Below are 10,398 nucleotides of genomic sequence, written 5' to 3'. Positions count from 1 at the left end.
CCTAACCTACTACCAACAGTAGGTTTGCAAATCATTTTCAAGTCATTGCCCTGCCAAATGTACCACCAAAACTCTAAAAATCCCAAAACCCTCTGAAACAAAGCAAGCCCCAACTGCATGCCATCCTACCTAAACTACAATGTCCTTTTGCCACTCAAAGAGTATAATAATGACCAAAATGAGATTTCATTTTCTAAAAGATGGTTAAAAGCAATCCCACCACTATACACTCTTATAACCAGAATATCTAATGACCAGGATAGCATTCACTGACCAATGAATCACCCTCTTTAATGACGTCAATACATCCATGAAGCCAATACCCCCAGATTGTAATCCAATGAACCTCCATTTCCCTACACCAGCCCTCACCACAAAACTTCCCTTGTCAATAGCCATAATCTACTAATCTTCCCACTAAAAGCCTACCCCAACCCTTCAAACATACAAACCACCAAGTAAGATTTAGTAAAGTCCCATGACCATACTATACACCTTCCTTTTAAAAACTGCCCAAAACTGTTGTACCAAGCATCTAATCCTTCTAACCCATCCTGACACACTTCATGTGCCAACACCAGCAACTCGTACTACCGCCATATTAGCTAAATGAATTGAACCCTTTCCCCCACAACTTCTCCTGCTAACCCTATGATGCCAGCCAAATTAAAACTCTAAATATTCAACCTCCCTTCTCCAATCATCCTTCCATCTTGCCATCCAACGAGCCACAAACCAATCCCATCTCCCAGATTGTGCCCTCCATCCCAATACTTCTTGGCACATTTGTAAGCAGTTACACATCCCCATGAACAACTAAATCTGCCTGGCAAAAGGCCATATCACTAAACTGCTCAAAATTGAGTGACAACCTTAATCCAGCATATAAAACACTACCTCTTATCAGCCCAAAGGAAACATCAAATGAACACAATAACCTACTTGCCCACTATACCTACTCTTCCTTCTTCTATAAGGAAAGAAAATTCCTACAAATTGACCCCTCTCACCCTTGATTCAATAAAAATCCTTAAGAAAACCCATTTATTAGTTCTGACGGAACTGATGAATCATGAAATGGTATGAAAATGCCCTTTACCCCAGCTACCCTGCAGACCAAGAAACATCAAAACAACCTACCCAAGTCAGACTGCTGCAAACTCAAATTAACCAATATGCCTTCCCATCTGTTTCCTGCAGAGCTGAATACATACCTGCAGCCTTCAAACAAATGTGAAAAACCTCCCCACCACCCTCAAACATACCCCCATCCCACCCCCGTAACTTTACCAAGATTGGCAAGGCTAAAGTAGTATCCTTCTCCAACCAAACTGCCAAGTAATAAATGAAACCTAACACCTAATGAACTTTAACCTCCATTTGTCCCCCATCTTCAGTGTTTGCAATTTGTGATTCCAGCTGATGTTGAACCCAAACCACATCAGTTAATTCAAATTATCCACATACTCCACTGTTCCAAACCTTTTCTTTAACTAGAAGCAGCAGGCGGACAGTTAAAAGATACCCCTATCTACCACAGTGCTTGCTTACCCAAACACTCACTAAACCAGATCCCAAAGTCCAACCCCCCCCCATGTTCACAATGAGAAGGAAAAAAAACACTTACTGGCAAGAAGATGGAAAATCATTTTTACATTTCACTGCTTGTGTTCTTTTTGAGACGTTGTTATGGAACCACTGCAGTAAAGCGATATATATGAAAGTTTCTGTTGAGAGATCATATTGAAAGCTTTTCATACATTTAGGAAAATGGTGGAGACCAGGCTTCCAGCATTTCTGTTGACCCTGACAGTATTAAAAAAAGCAGTAGTTGTGCTGTGATGAGGACAGACGCTGTGTTGGGTTGAAGGCAGATGTTTACTAGATAGTTGATAAATTGCTTATGAATATGTTTTTCTAAAATCTTTGATAAGGGACATAAAATGGCAATTTGCCTATGGTTTGAAACAGCTGCATTAATCCACCCTTATGAATGATTTTTTTCATAGTTAGGGGATTTTATTTCCAGATATGGATTGATATACCAGAATTGAAGCTGGGTATGTAATAGCCTCAGCAGCCATTTGAAGATATTCACCAGGTAGATTGTCAAGGACAGTTCAATAGTTCAGTAATACTGCATTAGGGCCTTAAGGTCACTTGAAGTGCAGACTCCATAACAATCAAAAATGCTTTAGGATCAGCCCACAAATCTAAAACTTTTTTAAACAAGTATATCAATTTACATTGACATATAAATAGTGGTAACCTGTTCCACAAATGCATCATTGACTGTGTTAGGTATCTAGACCTTAGTACCATTTTACATTTTATGAAATCTGAATGTATAACTAACACATCTGATGGTTCTACCTGTATCCACCAGTTCAACATGTAATATTAAGTGAAGCTCTTCGTTTGTCATAGCTTTATATGCCAAACACAATTTGCCCCCCAAAAAACTTATAACTAACAAAGACCCAAATTCTTTAGCCTGGAGTAATATGAATTGTCACTAAGCCCAGAAATTCGTTGTCCCAGTCCTTCAATAAACACACATCACACCAAATGACATTTGACAACCTTTATTAAAATACCATAAACATAACTTTATTCGCCAACTATAATATTTTAATTTATTACTCACAGCATAAACACCTATATAACTTAACTAGGGCAGTGTGACCCCGCTCACTCTGACCAAATAAGCATCATCCTTACCTCACTTATATTACTTGCCAAGCAGCATCAACCCTCACTTTCATTTTCCACTTATTGAATTAACCATCCAACCAAATAAGCAGTGTCCTTACATCTGCTCTCTTACATTTACTTATCAAGCAGAGTCCAACCACTCACTTACATTTCCCAGTTCATTAAAAAGAACATCCAACACCAGAGGGGGAACAGAAGAGGGACAAGCCTGCCCTTTTTCTCCACCCACCAGGTGTACCGGGCTGTTCCCCCTCCTTCATACCAAAAACTTCCAACCAAAACCACCAAAACAAACCTAACTGCATTAAAAGGTCAAAGCTAAACATCATTCGGTGTACTCCATCCTCTCCGAACCAAACTGAATCTTTGCTATCAACCACCCAAAGCCCTGTTATATAAATACCCAAAGCTTCCAGTTGCCTAAACCACCACAATTAAACTGGTGATCCCTCACTAACACCAAAGTGATACTGATACCCTTGTATAACCTCTGTAAATCAAGCATATCCTCACCTAACCTACTACCAACAGTAGGTTTGCAAATCATTTTCAAGTCATTGCCCTGCCAAATGTACCACCAAAACTCTAAAATCCCAAAACCCTCTGAAACAAAGCAAGCCCCAACTGCATGCCATCCTACCTAAACTACAATGTCCTTTTGCCACTCAAAGAGTATAATAATGACCAAAATGAGATTTCATTTTCTAAAAGATGGTTAAAAGCAATCCCACCACTATACACTCTTATAACCAGAATATCTAATGACCAGGATAGCATTCACTGACCAATGAATCACCCTCTTTAATGACGTCAATACATCCATGAAGCCAATACCCCCAGATTGTAATCCAATGAACCTCCATTTCCCTACACCAGCCCTCACCACAAAACTTCCCTTGTCAATAGCCATAATCTACTAATCTTCCCACTAAAAGCCTACCCCAACCCTTCAAACATATAAACCACCAAGTAAGATTTAGTAAAGTCCCATGACCATACTATACACCTTCCTTTTAAAACTGCCCAAAACTGTTGTACCAAGCATCTAATCCTTCTAACCCATCCTGACACACTTCATGTGCCAACACCAGCAACTCGTACTACCGCCATATTAGCTAAATGAATTGAACCCTTTCCCCCACAACTTCTCCTGCTAACCCTATGATGCCAGCCAAATTAAAACTCTAAATATTCAACCTCCCTTCTCCAATCATCCTTCCATCTTGCCATCCAACGAGCCACAAACCAATCCCATCTCCCAGATTGTGCCCTCCATCCCAATACTTCTTGGCACATTTGTAAGCAGTTACACATCCCCATGAACAACTAAATCTGCCTGGCAAAAGGCCATATCACTAAACTGCTCAAAATTGAGTGACAACCTTAATCCAGACCTTGTCCTTGAATTTCCCCATCATGCTTTGCTTCCAACGTGTTACCTTTGCATTTACTAAAGAAAACCAACCATGGCCTGCATCTGTTAAGAATACTGGAACAATGCCTATGTTTAAGCCTTTTAACTCCAGCCTACCCAAAGCAACACCCAGTTTTTCACATATCCCCAACACCCCAGCATAGCTGCAATGCTCCAAACCCTAAACCTAATCTTAAAAGGGAGACTCATTCTACAGTTTACCTCTTCAATTGCTTTTCCTTCTGCAGTATGATTCCATTACTGTTTATGTACATGAAACCTGCTTGTACTTTATGAAATTTTCATTTCCTCACTTTAGTATCAAAAGAAAAAAAAAGGCCACCCACCCCCCCCCCCCCTTCTCCAAGGTGGAGTTTTCCTTTAAGAACTCTTCCATATAAAACACTACCTCTTATCAGCCCAAAGGAAACATCAAATGAACACAATAACCTACTTGCCCACTATACCTACTCTTCCTTCTTCTATAAGGAAAGAAAATTCCTACAAATTGACCCCTCTCACCCTTGATTCAATAAAAATCCTTAAGAAAACCCATTTATTAGTTCTGACGGAACTGATGAATCATGAAATGGTATGAAAATGCCCTTTACCCCAGCTACCCTGCAGACCAAGAAACATCAAAACAACCTACCTAAGTCAGACTGCTGCAAACTCAAATTAACCAATATGCCTTCCCATCTGTTTCCTGCAGAGCTGAATACATACCTGCAGCCTTCAAACAAATGTGAAAAACCTCCCCACCACCCTCAAACATACCCCCATCCCACCCCCGTAACTTTACCAAGATTGGCAAGGCTAAAGTAGTATCCTTCTCCAACCAAACTGCCAAGTAATAAATGAAACCTAACACCTAATGAACTTTAACCTCCATTTGTCCCCCATCTTCAGTGTTTGCAATTTGTGATTCCAGCTGATGTTGAACCCAAACCACATCAGTTAATTCAAATTATCCACATACTCCACTGTTCCAAACCTTTTCTTTAACTAGAAGCAGCAGGCGGACAGTTAAAAGATACCCCTATCTACCACAGTGCTTGCTTACCCAAACACTCACTAAACCAGATCCCAAAGTCCAACCCCCCCATGCTCACAATGAGAAGGAAAAAAAACATATCATATAACTGTGACCTCACTGTATACCACTCTGTCAGCCTAAGCCCCCCTTGCAGCAGCATGCATCATCTGTCAAGACCACTTCCTTTAAATGACCAGCTGATGCAAACTTTGCACTTCCACCATCTGAACTCATTACCTGCAACCTCATCATATGCTGCCCCAGCGGAGGGCACATCTCCTGTGACAGCATGCCTCAAGTGCTGTGTTTGCTTTCCACGTGACTTCTCCAGTTATGTTCTCCTCTCTCCCACTGGACTCACCAGGCTCTGTGTTTCTGCCAAAGGAAAGATCACAGTAAGTACTCCAGCATTTCTGACCAGGCTGCCACATAGTGTACCCAGGCACATTTCAGTTCATTTACATTTTCAGAAGTAATGAAAACTATAACTCATAATCATTGTAATAACATATGAAGTCTAAATCACCATCTTCCACCAAAAGCCACCAGTGTCAGGAGGGATTAAGAGAACAAAGACAAACTGAATCAACAACTTTACTCACTGTGCCATCTGCCAGACTAGATCCAGTGAATGTGCACACAAACTATATGAGGGATAAACCTACCCTCTACCCAAAAGCATAAGGATACCTCTTATAGCAAAAATCTGAACCAGGCCATCAATAATGGGGGAATAAGAGTACAACATTAGGGACATTTTTAAATACTACTCCTACAAACTTAGAAAATTGATAGAACAGGTTTTGCATTACCATGAATTTTCTGATGGGTAAAAAGTCTGAATCTCAACTGATTGTTATTATTTCCCAAATTTAACCCTCAATGCTTTTCCAGTGATTGGCCAGAAAACCACAATTTTATACAAAATGGACTAAAATATGTGGCAAAATGTGAACACTCTGCAAAATCCGAAAAGTTGACAGGTATACCCCTCATGGCTGTAAAGGTCTCTCTGCCCCCAACTGAACATGTGCCCGAAATGCCAAGCTCAGGACCGACTTAACTGGCAAAAAGAAACCCCCTGACAGGCACATGCAAGTGAAAAGGAAGACCAACAACAGCACAAAAGAAAACAGACCATCAACGACTCTGGAGGGAGCAGCAACCACCCAGTGCAACCACCAAAGAGATGGACACTCACCTCCCACAACAAAGGTCCACCCTGCCATGACACATGGCAAGCACCCATCCTCTCAACCACCACATGGCTATTGTCAACTCCTGTCACCTTTACCAGCAACAGTAATTTATTTAATGCACTGGCTATACTACATGCCAAGTGGATCAGTCATCACACGTCTTGTTTTTAATATTTATTTTTCTTTACTCTCTCTTGTTGTTTTTTTATCTCCCCTCAGTTATACTGACCATAGTATCATCCTCCAGCCACATTCCCTTATATATAAGGTAAACCATAGCTCACAACCCATTATGGACAAACTCCACCAGAAGCAGGAACAAAAATTTAAATGGTGGTTAGATGCCAAGAAGTGGCAATGCCTTAACCGTATAGGTGTTGTAAAGGCCACGAGGACCTCTTCCATCTTTATCAAGGGGAGTACTAACCTTCTGTGCTTCTATACACCATGGCTGCTCCTTATTCAGGGTCAAAACATTAAAACCATGGTCATGGTTAAGTAGGAGAGAAAATCTATACCAACTTCAGCATGGCTTTCTGAGAAGGGGATAATGCATCGTAACTTTTCATAAAGACTAAAATATAGCTATATATACTGGAGACATATCTCACTCTTTTAAATAAACCCACCTCAGAAATATTAAGCATCAATGAAACTTCCAGAGATATTAAGCATCAGTGAAGTAATGAAGAAAATAAACCAGTTGTCCTCCAATACACACTTTAGTTTAGGAACAATATTGCACTTTATCACACAAGCAAATTGTATACCCAGCTGAAAACAAAGACAGTGTTTTATTTTTATTATATTTCAGAACACAAATCCAAACATTTAACTGCTATGATGTGAAGCCTCTACCTTACATTTTCTCTACATTTAGATCAGACCCCAATCTCTTGTTTAATCGACCAACAGCACTGTGTATCTAGGAAAAAAAAACAGAGTTTGACCTTTAACATTATTTTAAAGTTAGGCACTGTAATATCCAGCCCTAAGTTGCCAATGTCAGTCAGACGAATAAACGAATGCATTTACCTTCATATGCCAAGCCCAGTGGCCGTCAAGCCCCCATAAATGAAACACATCCACAGCAGTAATTAAGGATACAATTACTTTACTCAGTGAGGGTATTCTAAAGGAACCAATGCCCTATCACATAATTACCGAGCAATATGCACTGGGCGTGAATTATCATGGAAGTAGGAAACACAAACCCTATGTACTAATACTGTAGGAGATGTTATCAGGATAGAACATTTACAGAAACACCAGAGTACTCCAAACAAGTAGAAAGTATTATTATTGCATCCTCACTCTACCTTGCAGTTAAATTCTCCATTCCTTCATATTTCCACCCCATTTTACTTCCTTTTTCTTGTTGCCAACAAGACAGCATGCAACAAGAGCTCTTCCACAACTGTTCCCCATGCCACATGCATGCTCAAACCCAGGCCACTACTCGCAGCCATCTAAACACCTGCGAACACCATTGTATTCAGCCCACAATGTCATGCTGTGCAAATGATAATCATACCTCCACAAAGTAAGACCTCACCACGTTAAGTACTTTTATTTATTTATTTTTTTTATGTAGTAAAAATGTGTACACGCCTACCCTGCCAACAGAATCGAACACATACTTCCAAGGCTATAACCTCAAACCACGATAACCACATGGCATGTCGCAAATGGACCCCGACCACTTGACTGCAACATGGCCCAGCATGGCTTGGCCATGAGGCAACCTCATTACCCCCGCAATGAAACTAAATCCAAATCATCTGTCTCCACCTCTTAATGATTGCTACCCAACCAAACTTGACTGCGACATGCCCTAGCCATGAGACAACCTCATAACCCCTACAATGAAACTAAATCCGACAAATCCAACTCCATCTCTTAATGAAAGAAGCCTGCACAAAGTAAAAAATAAATGGGGAACAAGGGCCAAAATAGGGATAAATTTTATATATCAGTCTTATAACACAGTAAGTTGCTAGACTCACTAATTGTGTGCTATCAGACACTTTCTAAGGACATAACGTCTGAAATTTAAATGTCTTGTCATTGTTTAGTGACTTCAATTCTCTCAGATGTAGTTGAAAATCACTAATTTTATGAGAAACTGACCAAAATTGGATGGAAATATGTGGATATTCTGCAAAATCTGGACAGGAGAGAAGGATGATCCGAATACACTCAACCAGCAGGCCCAGCACCTGAAGAGTGCCACAGCCATGAATGAGAGGGGAAAAGGAGAAAAAAAAAACATGAAGAGCTAAAATCTAAAATAAAATCACTCACTTAGTACCACCAAGTCTCCTGTACCCAACAACTATCTGTTCTCTGAATGCCTACAGGTCATGTTGGACATAGAACTAGTCATTACAAGTTCACACCAAAATGTGATTCCTTACTCAGTTATCCTGTCATAAAATCCATTAAACCCCTCCCTACACTTACCTAATTTCCTTCCAATCCTCCTACTTTGCCATTTACCCTCCCCCCAACAAGCTTCCCTCTCCTACCTCTTAATTCCCATTACTACTTCTACCTAGACCCCCACCTGAAGATTTCCCTAGACAAACTGGTTGTTTACCAAACCTCATTTGTAAACATACATTGGATTCTCTCCTGTATTATTGTCTCCTTTTGTATATAGGCAAAGCAACTTATTATACTAATAATCAACTGAATGTTTGTTATAAACATTTTTTTTTTTATTTCGTGTTCCTCAAATCAAAATTCCTAAAAAATTAAGCCACTTTCATTGATTTGACCTTAATATTCTAAACATAGGATCTGAATTTAAATTTACAGATGTTCATCGTGTTACACTGCTGCAGTCATCACACTCGGGTTATCCTGCCGTCAGGTGGTCCCGCAGTCAGCCAGAGTTCCAAAGTCTTGGTCTGGCATCGGTTGCTGTTGCTTCTTCCCTGACGTCAGTGCGCCAGGCTTATATAATATGCATCTGATGCCATTTTCTTCAGTCTTTCTTGCCGCGCGGTGCCCGAAGCAGAAGCAGTTTGCAAGTGCCGGTCGGCCGACTCCTGAAATTTTCGAAGTCGAATTTCAGATCCGAAGTCTTCAATAAAGCTAAGTACCCCGTTGGGGAAACCTTTTTCTTGCCTCAGACTGATGTCAGAAAAAGTTAATAATTGTATTTCTTGTGGGAAGCAAATACCTCATAAGGACTTCCACTCTTACTGTATTCCATGCCTAGGCCCTGATCACGATGTCACTAGTTGTCTGTTTTGTGCTAGATTCAACAAATGCACTATAAAAAGACGTTTTGATTATGCTTTGCACTACTTTGGCCGAAGGTTCAATTATACCATGCCGTCAGATCAGCCGATGACCTCAATACCGAAAAAACGCAAAGACAAGGATAAAGACAGGCATCCGAGGTCCAAAACTGACGACGAAACCTCTTCTAGGCCAGTCGCCAGTTCGCCAGTTCTCAGTGAGGTGCTTTCGCAGCCCCTGACACCCACTACCTCAGAGCCACAGGCCACTTCCGACTCCCACGTGGAGACATCCAGGCCTCTGGAAACTCAAGGTATTGGGCCTACGGAAACTAATCCCTCAGATGGGTCCAGAGCCGCTGAGCAGGCATCGGCTTCTGAGGGTGTATTCAGACCTTCAGAACTTACCATTAAAACAACAGCCAAGACAAAGGTACCATTAAAGACAAAGAAACAAGTACAGCATTCTCCTGGACAGTCCTCCATGCCTAAGAAACAGATGCTTAAAATGGCCAAAGACCTCATTACTCTAATCAGGGGTTCCCATCCCCCTCCTGAGAAAAGGCCTAGGCAGGGTACAGACTATGACTCCTGTGATGAGGTTTCCATTTCCTCTGATTCCTCTTCAGAACAGGGATACTCTTTATCCCCCTATGTGGACTCTGATGCTGAGGAATCTATCCCTTCAGCCTCTCCTCCTGAGGATTATTCTTTTGGGGAAACTTTACATACCATGAGGGAACATTTCCATTGGGAAAGTCAGGATTACTCAGAATCCAAGAAAAG

General features: G+C 40.9%; 1 non-coding gene across 1 annotated transcript; it reads right to left on the bottom strand.

The window, feature by feature from the left end:
• Nucleotides 1-6,689: 6,689 nt before the first annotated feature.
• LOC122793864 lies at nucleotides 6,690-6,813 on the bottom strand. The gene has a single exon (XR_006363582.1). It is a non-coding gene; the product is annotated as a U6atac minor spliceosomal RNA (small nuclear RNA).
• Between the last annotated feature and the right edge of the window lie 3,585 nt (nucleotides 6,814-10,398).

Source organism: Protopterus annectens, chromosome 2.part0, assembly GCF_019279795.1.
Source record: "Protopterus annectens isolate FY-2018-M chromosome 2.part0, PAN1.0, whole genome shotgun sequence".
Taxonomy (NCBI): Eukaryota; Metazoa; Chordata; order Ceratodontiformes; family Protopteridae; genus Protopterus; species Protopterus annectens.
Note: the sequence above shows the minus strand (reverse complement) of the source record. Positions and strands in the feature narration are given on the sequence as shown.